Below are 13,600 nucleotides of genomic sequence, written 5' to 3' on the forward strand. Positions count from 1 at the left end.
GTGTACGTATTCAGTCTGTTGATTAGCAACTAAAGTAAAAACCTACCTGTCATATTTACAACTCAAATATGATGGGGTTACCTGCATGACCTTCTCTGTTTCTATTCCAGTTTGTGATCGTGTTTTCTCACTCGACCACCATCACATTGTGAGATATGAAAACTGGATTGTGATATTGGCTACCTGGTGTTAGCTGTGCTACCTCCTCTGCAAAGTGCATGCTAAAAATAACACTTAATGCAGATCAAATACACTAATTGGATCATTTAATATCTAGGTAACACACACTGAAAACATATTCTTACAGCTCCATGTGAATAAGGCCCCAGATATGCAGCCAGGAGCTAATTATGTGCAGGTCTGCCTTACTGACCAGCTGAATCACTCTGGGCTGTGTCTCCACACAAGTGCTCGGTCTTCACCTCGCTTGACACACACTGCACAGCACCACACTGTAACTGATGAATTGTTCAGCATAAATCAAGGCAGTGTGGGAACCATTATTTTAGTGTTTTCCCCAACAAGAATCTTACCTTTTGATTTGCTCTAGTTGAGTTCGGAGCCTCTCTCTTGCTACGTTTCATCAGTCGAACATACTCTGCCTCTGTACAAGCTGTTGCACTGGTGAACCACGAACAGTGAACCACTCGTGTTCTTCTCTTCATGTTTAGCAACTGCAGAGAATGAGATGGGAGTTGAAGGAGCAGGAAGCGGAGCTGGAGAAGAGAGTTGAAGACAATCAGCAGCAAGAACTAAATCCATAACCTCGAAGCAGAAAGGCACTTACTGCAGATGGTGCACACACACACACACACACACACACACACACACACAGGTCAGAAGAAAAAACAAACACCCATGTTAAGTCAAGGAAAACTTCTGTGCTTTTGTGAGTTAGAGCCTCATCTGTGATCAACTTATTAGTCATTACTTCATAATGGGTTTCACTGCATGACGAAAGGAGCATTTTGGGAAAATGATCAGAAACACCACTGCCTGAATTTTAGAGATTAGATTTAGATTGTTGTGCATTTGAATTAGTGTCTATCGATTTGTTCGTGCATCAGCCTGTGAATTAAAGATGGAAGTTTGCCCTAAAGGCTGTGATAATGAACAGGTAATCAAGATTGCTGGTATTGACCGTGACTTTACAAATGATAAAATTACTCCCTAAAACACCAGGTCATATCATTTAGCATTTAATTTAGGCTTCAGGGCAGAAAACACTTCACCAGAATACAAGAAAATGATCAACAAGAAGTTTATCTCTTTGACCTGATTCAGCGATATGTCTTTCTTTTACAAATCTGGTGTTTGCGGCTTCAAACAACTCTGGTTTCAAAAGTTTTACCATGAAGGAACACGTCATCCAGTAGTGTGTGTCTGTTTTTAGTGGACTGTGGCAAAGGCAGATAAGCTAATCCAGGTTTCAGACTGATGAATAATGACAAACCTTTGATTGTTGGTTTTAGTGTCTGTGTGGGGACTGTTAATGTAGACCAAACTCTGACATTTGACCGATTCCCTTGTGCCTGTAAAGGACTCGTGAAGCACACTGAATGTCTATTACAGAGAAAATCTGACCTTAAGTAAAATAAATGTTAAGAAGGAATCTATCAAGACATTATGTTTCTTAAGAGATATTGTTTGTTTGTTTTGCACATTTCAGATTTCAGGCATTTGAGGGCACTTAAAATCCTTGAATGAACTTTTACCCTCATGAGATTTTACAGCATGTAGTTTTGAAGCGAGGGAATGTCACCCTGCGTACTTTCATTGCCATCACTGCCAGTTCTTCCATTTAGTTCTTGTAATGCTGAATGTTGATGTTACATCATAAAATAAGAGATGGGACAAACGCTTGTCTTCCTCGTCACTGGGAGTCAGCAGAAGGAGGAAGAACTTTAGAGAAGTCACACCAGGAGGTTAGCGATTATTTCTGGACCAGTTTTGACAGGAAACGGGAAATAAAGTGTGTGTGTGTGTGTGTGTGTGTGTGTGTGTGTGTGTGTGTGTGTGTGTGTGTGTGTGTGTGTGTGTGTGTGAGACGTCCTTTGTATAACAGCTAAAATCGAGGTGCCCTTGAGTGAGTGACGTAAGTCATAAACAACTCTAACGAGGCTGCTCGTACTTGGACAGGAGAAAACTGTGATTAGACTTCACACAAACTAAATCTACGAAGAGGCTAAATGACATGAAATCCACTTTTCTTCAGCTCCATATGAGGCAGGGACGTCTTTCAAAATACCACAAAGATATCATTTCATTGCACCCATTGAAAAACAACAAATATCTTATTCGGGCGCCTGTTTGTTCCACCGACCCCTTTTCTGTTTTCATTCCTCGCTGGCCTATTTTAGCTCAGCATGGGAACAGGGGCAAGAGCTGACACAAGTATGAGCTTCAAGTTCAATCAGCTATGTAATTGGATAATGATGAGTCTAAAATGGTGCTGTCAAATGGCGCCTGATGACTGTGGTGCCTGGCATCCTGCTCTCTGGTCAACTTTTTGATCCAGAGAGCTGCTCGCGTTGGTCTGCTGCGAGCTGAGCGAAGGTCACTAAGCTGCAGATATTTGAACTGGGAATGTTTTCCGTTTGCCCTTTAACAAACTCTGAGGCAGATCTGTGCACCTGCTCCGACAGTGAGGTCCAGAATTATTAAAAAGTGGCTGCAGCTTATGTTGCAGAGCAGGTTTTATTAGAACAGCAGAGGAGCTCACCTGGGAGTGGCGTGAGTCTAGCTCAGCGGGGGACAAGCCTGCTCCACAATCATCACAGCTGTGCTTGTTTTCCAGCTATCCCAGCCCTACCTACTAAACTGGAAGATACTATCATTAGGCTGCTGTACAGACAAGAGATGATTAAATGTGGTGATGTCTTTAATTGTGGCTAAAACTCTTTATTTAGGATGACCATCTCACAATGTGAGTGCTACTGCGACCTCTGTCTGCTAACCAGCCGTAGGAGAGGGGAGGAAAAGTGAATTGATATCTTCCAGAGCTTATTTCAGCTTGTCATGAACAGTATTTATATCATACTAACATGTCAGAATACTAGTTTTAAAGCGCCCGATTAAAATGCAAAACACAAGTAAATAGGAGAAATGGGTTTTTTATTGCTAAGTGTGATTGTAGACCAAAACAAGGACAAGGAAGGGAAACAAAGATACAAGAAAACAAAGTAACTACTAAAACTCAGCAAGTTAGGCGACTGGGCACAAAAACACAAAGGAGCATGAGAACTGTGTTGATATGCTGGAGCAATTCAACACAGGACAACCCAACTAAACCAGGCTTAACTTTTGCTGCAGTGTGATGGCAAGACACTGTGTTAGCCAATCAAATATGCACAATATGTCCACAGTATTGTATTAATGTTTCATTTGACTTGTTCCTAATATCCTACTAATTTATGAAGAGAAATCTTTCCTCAAATGAGCTACGTATCCTGATACTACAGAAAGGAAATACAGAGAAGAGTTTCAGCTGGGTTATTTATAATTAATTAGTTCCAATTAATCATGAGTCAAACCTAGAGAATCTACTACTCGGTGTTCCGCTGACCTGGCTCCACAAACATTCATACAATTTAAATGAATTCATAGTGTGTAAGGAGAATAAAGAGTCCAGCATTTAAAAAACAATTAAGCAGTATTTTCTTGGTTTAAATGGATTGTTAAGGAAAATTCCTATATCAAATCCTCCTAGAAATAAATAGTATTTGTATTGCATGTACAATATTTCTATATTTCTATTGTTTTAGTAGGGAGGGGTTCTTCTTCCTTATTCACGTCTTTATGTCTTCCTGTTCTCAAGAGGATTATCTCCACATGCAGGGCTGTACCGTAACAACACTTCATCATCTGGACCTCAGTGTGGATGCTGACCTCAGGCGACATTAAGGAAACTATTCCTGGGTTCATCCCATGAGACAAACAGTGACATTTTTATGTCACTTTTAAATCCTCCTCTTTGAGTAAAGAAGAATATGATTGCAAATGATAATGATTGCGTGCACCATTATTTTTGTATTATTGATTTTTTACCCTACTATCCCCCTTTGTGTCAATTATACCAATCAATTAGAAGAAAAGCACAGCAGCTTACAAAAAGCTGTGTGTATCCAGCATTTCCTTTATTTAAGCAATAAATGATTTTTTACGTTTGAATATTGCAGCATCTTAATGCACTCTGATTTTTTGATGTGTGTATAGGAGAAATGAATCATCGCTGAAGACAAAAGTGGCTCAGCTGGTGGTGACAGAAAGAAAAACAGAATTTCAGCAGCAACATGAACACAGTTGGTCAACAGGGAGACACAGGAGCTCATTGTTCCACTTATTCCACCGTAACAACCAATGACATTTGTGCATCAGAGAACACTAACAAGTTTATTTTTTAAACATGTGCAAAAGAGCCGCTCACCATAGATGACCAGGTTTGTGAACATGGGTTCTCAATTGTCCAATTTACACAATTTGAATAAACACCTGAAGGAGTCAGGTGACAAGTTTGAAACTGTTAATAAATAATTCATAAGAAAAAACACGCATAAGAAAAGTCTGTCAAATTATCAAAAATAGAACAGACAGTTGCAGACATGGCTATAGACTCTCACTGCAAACTAATTGGTATTTAATTCTCAACCGCCACGTGTTGGAAGTCATCAATTCAACTTACAATATGACGGGATTGTTCACTGTTTACTATGGATGTGGGATTTAAAAAGATCCATGCAAACATTCACTTGCTGTATGCATTCATAGAGGATTGTAGCTGCATTATTTCTTAATACTGTGCATCTGTTAAATAATGTAGTCACCATATCGGTCCCATACTGTCCTAAATCCTCTCTCAAGATGTCATCTTTTGTCATACACCTGTCAGCTGTAATGTCATAATTAGCACCACATTCAGCCATGAAGGAGAAGCTGCAGTACTTTAATCTTAAAACAGTGTGTCGTCCTAACAGCATGTTTCTACTCTTGGTGTGGATTGAACTTATTACATGAATCAGTGACTGTCTATGCAGCACTATAGAGCAGAGGAGCTGTTATTGTGGTTGCTACAGTACACTGGGACGTTCTGGGATGTAAAGCCACATATTCACATAAACCCTTTTGTGACTGTGTTTCCTAAACGTGAAGAGAGAAGTGCCTCTGCTGCATGTGTCTGTGTCGGTGAGTGTGTACTGGATGTGCAGAGAGAGAGAGAGAGAGGGGGAATGGAGAGTAAGTTTTGGTGTGTCTGATTGCATTAGAGGGTGACTTGTTTCTCATTGACGTTTCCTCTCATTTTTCTAATTGACTCTAGCTGGAGACGTTAAAGTGAGATGACAGAGGGAGCGAAGAGAGAGCTAATCAAGTCAGCGTAAGTGGGAGAAAAAACCTCACAGTCTATACTAAATATTTGTCTCCCCCTTTTTTTTTTTTTTTTTGCATATTTCTCCTTCCCTCTTTTCCTCTACTCTCCTCTTCACTGCTCTCCTCCCTTAACTCTTCCACTGACATGACATATCATTACAGGCCAATCATCACAGGGCCTCTACTTGTCACTGAATAAATCACCCAGACACAACTGGGTTAGAAAATGAAGGACCTGCGCTGTGGCTTGCGAAGACACGTATGCAGCAAATGTGCACACTCGAATAGATACTTGTCATGAGACGAGCCCGCTGTGTCCTGATTAGACTAGGTGAGACTCCAGAGAGAGCAGGCCACCGTGCATCTCTCTGGCCATCATCATACGAGACACACATACTCTTTTTCTGTCACACACACACACACACACACACACACACACACACACACATCCCCTGCTGTCCTGACTTCTGTGTGTCCGTCTGCCACATGCTCACAGTAAACACCAGCTCGATCGTTGGCATCATTATCACTTGCTCTGTTCTCGCTTCGGTGTGCTCCTCTGTCAGAACTCGAGCTGCTGGATTAACTATGTCGCTCATTGTTTTGTCCTTCTTCTAATGTACATTTGATGTATTCTGTCACAGGGATTCACTGTTAGTTACCCACCCTGGAATCCTCTTTTTTTGCATAGCACGCTTTTAACATTTAAGGCATGTATATTATGCACCAAGGAGGTATCAGGCATATCTATGGTGTGATGCAAAGGCTGAGCTATTTTAGCCTTCACAGTCCATCTTGACAGGACATACTGTGTTCCTGTTGATGGACACAGGAATGTTTTGGGTGCAGATTCTACTGGAAGAAGCTCAGCGCCTTATATTACAGTCGGTCTGTAAGCTGTGAACATCCTGACAGACCATTTTCATCTTGTTTCCGCTCAGTTCGGGGCTTTTTGCTCTGGCAGTTGCTATGGAGTACCTTAGACAACCAACTGTTTTAATCATAAACCAGGCAGATGCTCTATAGATTCAGCCCAAACGACTTCAGTCAGAGTGGTTCTGAATCTGTTGAATTTCTGGCTTGTCAAACTTTTGGTCCTCTGTCTTGTAGTTTGAGCAGCTGAGCCGCGGCTCAATTTACCACATGGCTGCTGTCAAGGAGGTCTTATAAAACTCTAGAGAGCTGGTTTTAATAGTTCTGTAGTAGTACTTTACAGGTTTCACTGAGAGCCGTAGTATTGAGGCAGCTGAACATCGTCTGCTCTCCACATATTGTGGAATTTCTAAGTAATGTCAGCGTTTGCTAACACTGACAACACACTCATATTTTGAGTAAACATTACAGAAATGATCAAGAGGTTTTGTGTTTACGTTCAGTGTGAGACACCATAGCGTCAGCAGGAGCAGAGATGCCACAGACTAAGTACTGTACAGCGTTCAGATCAATAAAACTCTTTACCTCCCCAGTGTAATTTACTCCAAGTGCAATAAGCGGTTTTAGGCACGTTAATGACTCTGGAGACAACACAATCACTTAGTCAGTTCACCTATTTGTTTAGACTGAAATATCTGACTATTGGGTGCATTACCATGAAGTTTGCAAGAGGCACCGTGTCCTCGTGGTTTCTGTGGCACCATGATCAGATCAGAATTTTACTTGTGTAATATTTTGATTTAAAACCAAATATTTAAACAGAGCAGCGTCACAGAGCAGCCAGCGTAGTCGCGTGCACACTTACTTATTTAATCTTGCTCGCTCTAAAAACTCGACTTTTATATCTTATCTTATGTTTTATACACTCGAGCTGTATGATGGTGGTGCTCTGATATCAAGAATTGGTCCTCTGGGTGTTATTTGGGCTGTTCCTATTTCATGACAAGAATAAAATAAAGCTAAATGCAAATTTCAACCACTGCTGACAATAAAGTTGTAATTTATTCTATTGAGTCCAGCTACACCACTGTTTGCACACCATCAACCATGGACGAGGAGCTGCCATTATAATAAATAAATGATGATAATGATAATGTCTATGACCCTGCTCTAAAAATCTGTGCCACCAGAACACTAACAGGAGATGTGCACAATCACAGGACAGCCCTTTAACATAAAGACATTAATTTCACAAAGGTGGGTACTTACCAAAGCTGGTATACAGTGATGTACTGTGCGGTTTCTGTATTGTCCGTGCCTTGTATGACACACACACAACATGTACTAGCAGTGCCACCTGTACCACCGTTTCTGATGCGGTGCATAATTACATAGTCATTAGAGTTAGAGAGGAGGCAGATAGAGCCCATTTTACTCATTAGATTACACAACACTTATGATAACAGCACATATTACTAATGTCTCTTGTGTGTTTAAAAAACTAAATTCTGAATATAAGTAAACTGAAGCATGAAAGATAAAACAAGTGGAACGAATTACACATAATGTCATAATGTCCAATTCTACCAGCACCAGAAACACCAACGTTCACCGTCTCATCATATATTGTGTGACTGACCTACAGATAGTTAGGCAGCCAGTGGTGCTTGTCCTCTGTTTGTGGAGAAAGAGGTGAGTCACAGGTAAAGATCCTGGCACCTTCTTATGTCCGAATCACTCTTCTTGATGTCTTGCTTGATGTTGAGTTGTGTGAGCACTGCAGGAAAAAAAGGGGACGCTCTGCTCCTAAAGGAAAATGTTTCATCACAAAACAAAGGGTTCAATCTCTTTGTCTCTTCTCTTCCTCCACATTGTGAATATAGATGAACACGTTGCATAATCTTTGAACTGTTTCCTTCGAGAAAAATGAGAAGTTTATGTCAGCTTGTGTCTTATTTTTATAATCTTGGCCATCGCTGCTGTCAATAAGTAACCACTAAACACCAGAATTTTGGAAATACTGTCCTGATCCTGCCCCAGGTAGTTTATTTCCCTTAACTTTTTCCCTTCTTGTTCCCTGCCTTGTTCCCCGCTTTGTTCCCTAAATTGTTCCCGGACTTGTTTCCAGCCTTGTTCCCTGACTTGTTTCCAGCCCTGTTCCCTGACTTGTTCCCTGCCTTATCCCCAAACTTGTTCCCGTCTTGTTCCCCGCCTTGTTCCCTGCCTTGTCCCTAAATTGTTCCCTGACTTGTTCCCAGCTTTGTTTCCTGACTTGTTCCTAGCCTTGTTCCCCGCCTTGTTCCCTGCCTTGTTCCCCGCCTTGTTCCCTGCCTTGTTCCCTGTCTTGTTCCCTAAATTGTTCCCAGCCTTGTTCCCTGACTTGTTCCCAGCCTTGTTCCTAGCCTTGTTCTTGTTTTTGACTCTCTATTTGTCCTTACTTTGCTCCTTGACAACATTCTGGTTGTTTTTTGTTTTTTTGTTTTTTGTTTTTGTGCTCATTCACTTCTTTTGTTATTTTGTGTTTTTGTGTTTTTGTGTTTTTGTGCGTAGTCATATGTTTTGCTGAGTTTTGTTACTACTTTGTATACTCCCATGTTTCTCCTGTTTTATATTTTACTTGTGTCTGGCATTATAATTCGTCCTTTAAAACCATAATTCTTACATGTCGAGTCCAAAATGCTTTGTTTTTGCTTTGCCATCATCCAAACACTATGTGGTTAATTTAGCAGTAATTACCTTTTATCTTCTTATTGTCTGTGCTGCAATTTTCCTTATCACTCACTGTCATAACCCCAACAATATTATATGATTTTTTGATTTAAAGTGGGCCATTAGTAGGCGAGAAAACCTCTCCATCATCACCATCTTTCTCTGTCACTTGCTTAAGACTTATTTGTGTGTTGAGCACATGAACACGCTTCACAAATGTACAAGACTTGTGTTCAGATTTCATAAGTTAAGACAAGAGATTCTTAATATGTAATGCAAATTCATTTGTGGTAAGGTATGTCTTTGCATTTTAACAGTTTAATTAACACGTCTGCATGACCTGTTTGTTCAACCTTGCTGCATGTCTGTCTGTTTGGAGCCAGCATCGAGTACATCTGTTCCTAGCTGCAACGTTTGGACACCAAGGTTACAGACACACACACACACACACACACACACACACACACACATACACACACACACACACACACACACACACACACACACACACACACTAAACATAGTGACATAGATTAAATCTCCCTGTAGACCCGACATATGGGCCTGCTGTTTGCCATTTTAGACTCCTGGCACACAAACAAACCTGAAGAGCCTTCAATTAAAACCTGGACACTTTAACACACTTACAAGAGATATATGTAAATAAATATCAAATTCAATTAATGTTTACTGTCAGCTAAATATCAGTTGAGTTTTACCTTATGGACTTGACGCATTATGCATCCAAACGACTTCCTCTTTTTTTTTCCATGTCCACTGCTTTCAGTTTAATTTTACGTAACTATAAATCATCTGTAGTTACTGTAGGTCTTTTTCTGTTTCCCCTTTCCGGATGACAAAGGGAATGCTGGTATGATATTTTAGATATTTTTAGATGAAGGCAAAGCGAGGCAGCACAGCAGTCAGTCTAAGTCGCCTCCAGTTCTTAGATGTCCAAAAGGCAGCTTCTAGTTCTTTGGTGTGACTGGTGGAGAGTCCGAGTATTTATGCTGTGTGGAGTCATTAAGTCAGTAACATCTGAGGGTCAATGACCCTCAAAGTTTTAATGACTAGACGACTTCATGGATGCTAAATACCAGTCAGTTAGTTCCCCATCAGTTACCTAGAAATGAAGAAGTAAAACATCTTCTAGAACCTTAAGAAAGTCCAGTCGAGCAGCAGCGAGATGAGACGTTTATTTATATTTGCAGTTCTGCGGTGAAGTACTGCTGACCTTCCCTGTGCTCTCGACCTCTGACAGACTTCTGCTCTTACCTTGTAAATGAAGAGAACTGTCTCTTTGCTCCATCCGTGTCTCTCTGTTGCTGTTATCACACATCCCACTTGCACAAAGTATTGATAAATATATTTATGCTCTGCGTCTGTCTGCCATTGCCACTTTAGTCATCCTGATTTCTCTAAACAAGGCAACATGTTGAGCTGATTTCCCGTTTATAACAGAGCTGAGCTTTGTCGTCACTATTCCTGCGAGGCTGTTTTGGATTTCGAGACGAGCTCTCATTATCTCCTGCCACTCATTCTCTCACATCCGACTGCCACCTACATGACAAGAACTTCCAGCTAATGTACAGAAATTTTGTTAAAGTGATGATCTACGAGAGTGTTACTTCTATTTATTTTAGTAATAACACTAAGTGGATTCATTTAGTCACCAAAATGTCAGGAAGTAGTTGAAATTGTTGCTGGAGCTTATTAATATATGCCTTAAATGTAGTTTGTATTTGTCCAGATCTGGATTCATTCTTCATACAAATAGATTTAAGAACAATTCAACAATCCTGTGGGTCAACATTTATTGTGCATGCTTGGTTTTGTACAGATTAATCAAATGAAATATATCATGTTCATTAGTGAACTATAGAGGTGGTGGTAGTCTTAATGCTGAACAAAGTTAAACATCTTCTGCCTCAAACTTAAGCTTCCACATGCATTTAAAGTGCATTTCCACTGCTGTTAACATCTATTAGTGCCCTGTGCCGTGCATAGAACAGCCCAGCAGGTCCCAGTAGATTCTGATTTTGGATCACGATGGCAAGAGGGAAAGATCTAAGTGACTTTGAAAGAGGGCTCATTGTTGGTGGCTCGTGGCTCGGCTGGACAGTGTTTCAACAGGGACGGTGATGAAAGTACCATCTGCATTAGATCTATGGAAAAGACATCAGTCAGTCAGTCTTGTGGCCAACTTTGCACATTTGATGGCCATGCCGCTCGTTTTTTAGTGCGATAAGGGAAAACAGAAGAACTCCGGAGAGCAGTACAGGCTTGAATGTTTGACCCCCTTAGTGAGGGGTTCTGGCTCTGTTTTTATAGTGTGGGAAGCATTTCACTGGCATGGTTTGGGTCCACTTGTTCCCCTTAGATGGAAGGGTCACTGCAAATCAATACACAGTTGTTCTGAGTGGTCACCTTCATCCTTTCGATGAACGGTTTCTATTCTGATGAAAATGCCCCCATCTCTAGGGGTCACTGAATGGTTTGATGAGTATGAAAATGATATGAATTGTATGCAGCCTTGATTTCCCAACATCTCAGCTCTGTAGCATACCGGTGGGAAATTTTGGACCATGTGAGACAATGCATGCACAATTCATCATCAAAACACCAGATGACAATATCTTTTGGGAGAATTGTGTCCCATCACTGCAGGAAGGTTCAGACACATTTGCAGAATCAATGCCAAGGTTCACTGAGGATGTGAAGATGTTGTGGTGGCCCAGCACCTTCATTTCTCACCTGTCTTTATCATTGTTCTCTTGATCTACCTCTCTGCAAAAAAAATCAACAGTGTGTTTCCCAAAATGTCAGATTCATTGGTTTAAATATGTATGTGACATTTCTGAGTTAATTTCTAGTTGTTTGTGTGTGTTTGGCATGCTTTCTACATGAGTGTGGGAGTGTCTGAGTTTTTGTTAAAGTCTGTGTGCAGCTGTTTGCCTGTGTAGCTCTTGTTTCAACACTGACTCTGCACATCAAGCAGCCCACAGAGTTTTGTCAATACCATTGGCTGGACTCCCTAAAAACAAGCCCAATCCTCTCTGCTTATCTACCGGCTCCACACACAGCTCCATTGTCTGTAATGTCACACCAGTCCTATCTCCATGATGGACCTTAATGCATCCTGACATCAGCACAGGGCTTGAACAGTCTAGTTATTAATGCAAGACACTGTGGGTTGTCTGCAGCAGCTCGTACAGTGGATTTCTGTCGCTATTGTCACCCTAGCCTTTCTGGTTCGCCTCAGCCCACTCAGGTGGTGTGAGCCAGCTAAATCCTGCCATGTACTGTGGCATGTATTGTCTTGATCCTTGGCCTATTCATTTGATTTAAGTGAAGGTGTGAGAATGCTTGAGCATAATGAAAATGAAGAGCAGAGGTGCGAATGCTGGAGGTGTGAGGATGTGTCTGTGTTAATTTGTTACCTATGCGTAAAAGCAGTTCTGAGTGGCGTTTAACTCTTGAGCATTTGCACATTATCAGCAGCACTGCACCTTCAAACAAGAGCAAATCTGGAGAAACACTGGAACTTCTGCAGCTTCTAAGGTACCAAGAGCACATAGACTCTGCTAGTGACACTACAGGAACATGGCAGAACTCACAGGTAGACGTGGCTACACAGGTACACCAACCTCATTCTAGAAATGACGGAGTGGCTGCGTTCTACCTAACTACAGCTCTCGCATCAGGACGGGGTGCTGCGCGTAGGTGGCGAAGAGCTAAATATACAGTGGTTTTATGATGGCAAATTAATTGGCAGTATCTCCTCGGTGAATGTCGTATCATCTCTGTCATCTCTCAGCCTTTATCTAAGTCACAGGATTCAATTAAAAGTCTCTTCTCAGAGCCTCCAGTTGACTCAGCATACTGATCCACCTCGACTCAAAGTCTGCACAGAAACGTCAACAGGGGTTCTTTTTACCGCTTCTTGATTTTGTATATACGTGTAAATTAAATTCTTGGATTTCCTTCTACTTCATGTGCAGGCTATTAAAAGTGCACACAGGACAGATGCAGTGATGCAGAGCATTTGATTTTATTTTTTTTTTCACGTCTCCAAGTGTTGAATTATGCTCCTATTTTGTGCTATGTAATTGCACTGTCAGTTTTCAAATGGACAATGAACAGCAGAGAGTAATGGAAATGGAAAATGCTGCAAATGTTCAAATTAAGAGGACAGACCATGTTTTCGCCATTGTTTGATTGTTTGTCAAAATGTGTTTCTAATTTGATAATTTCAGTGTGATCATACATGTCATTTTTCTATTATTATAAAGAGGAAAAAGAATATATTGGCTCTTGAGGGCGTTCACACCATGTCTCCCAGGTGTGGTTCATTTTACGAAGCCACACGAAGAGACAGCTTTTTGTGCTATTTAATTCCAAAGTATTGAATGCAAACTACAATAAATAGTTTTCTTCTGCTGCATTCATGATAACATTTTCAGCCACAGATGATAATTGTGTTTACTGTTTGTCGTGGCACATTGTGAATATGAGCTTCCTTTTGTTTGTGAGTGGGCACAAACTAAAATTGGGATTTTTTTTTTTCTGCAAATATTTTCAAACCACTTTGTTCAGACAGTTAATAAATGCCTAGAAACACTCACGATGAATTAGTTGATACATCAGTTGTTGG

The sequence above is a fragment of the Anabas testudineus genome, chromosome 10, assembly GCF_900324465.2.
Source record: "Anabas testudineus chromosome 10, fAnaTes1.2, whole genome shotgun sequence".
Taxonomy (NCBI): Eukaryota; Metazoa; Chordata; class Actinopteri; order Anabantiformes; family Anabantidae; genus Anabas; species Anabas testudineus.